We start from the raw sequence: 985 nt of genomic DNA on the forward strand, positions 1-985 counted from the left end.
ACTCAACGTCCGAACTGTGAGGTGTAGCATTCTTCCCCCCTTAAAAACATTCGTCCTCGAATGTTGTAGTTACAAATCCACAACGTTTTAACTGATGTCTTGAAGTGACTGTCCTTCTCTTATACTCCGATCGCCTTATTTTTAACATAGGTTGGTCAACCTCTTCTCTCGTAATCATTTAGAATCTCCAACTGTGAGGTTCACATGCTTCTAATTTCCCTCAAACTGTTCTAGTTCCTCATCCTTCCTTTATGTCTAAACCTGTAGGTCTCCTTAGCACATTTCCCAGGGGGTCACCCATCCTATTACTACTCTGGCCCAAGCACGCTTAACCTCGAAGTTTTGATGGGATCAGGTGCATTAGTGCTGGTATGATCACGTCCATCCTACTGCATGGCCTTTATCACGTGACCTAAAACAAGTTGAAGTTCTAACAGATCCCAAGAAAAATTCTGGTCATGCATCTCTCTCCGAATTAGAAAATTTCCTCATGTTACTGACCACACAAATGTTGTTTTAGTCTATGGAACTCCCTAGTACTTCTCGATTTTCCCATTGTCGATGTCATAATTTCTCTGATACCTTAGTCAGTCCTTGTGCTCGTACTCAAGCTTACTTGCTTCCTCCCTTAAAGGTTTTACCTTATGGTGTTGTATTTCATTGCCATTCTTGATCAAAATTTAATCCCATAATAATCCTTTCGTCCTCGCTTTTTATACTTCCCCCATTCACTTCCCCTTCCATTCATTGGCTGTACATTTCAATCATACTTGCAACACTCTTACCATATTTGACTTATAATCCTTTTAACCAATACTTACCTCTATGCTGATTTCTTCAACTTCTATTGTCCCTATAATCCCAATATCACCATTCACTTCCTTTGCCAGTACCATTCTTCTGCTGAAATCAAGGGTTAGTGTAAGGAATTTCATTTCCTATGACTTGGCTCTCATCGCACGATCTTAGATGTGAAAGAAGGGTA

At 40.2% G+C, this 985-nt stretch overlaps 1 pseudogene; it reads right to left on the reverse strand.

Annotated features, from left to right (window-relative positions):
* Positions 1-265: 265 nt before the first annotated feature.
* Positions 266-383, reverse strand: LOC132625256 (5S ribosomal RNA; annotated as a pseudogene).
* Between the last annotated feature and the right edge of the window lie 602 nt (positions 384-985).

This window comes from Lycium barbarum, chromosome 12 (genome assembly GCF_019175385.1).
Source record: "Lycium barbarum isolate Lr01 chromosome 12, ASM1917538v2, whole genome shotgun sequence".
NCBI classification, from domain to species: Eukaryota; Viridiplantae; Streptophyta; class Magnoliopsida; order Solanales; family Solanaceae; genus Lycium; species Lycium barbarum.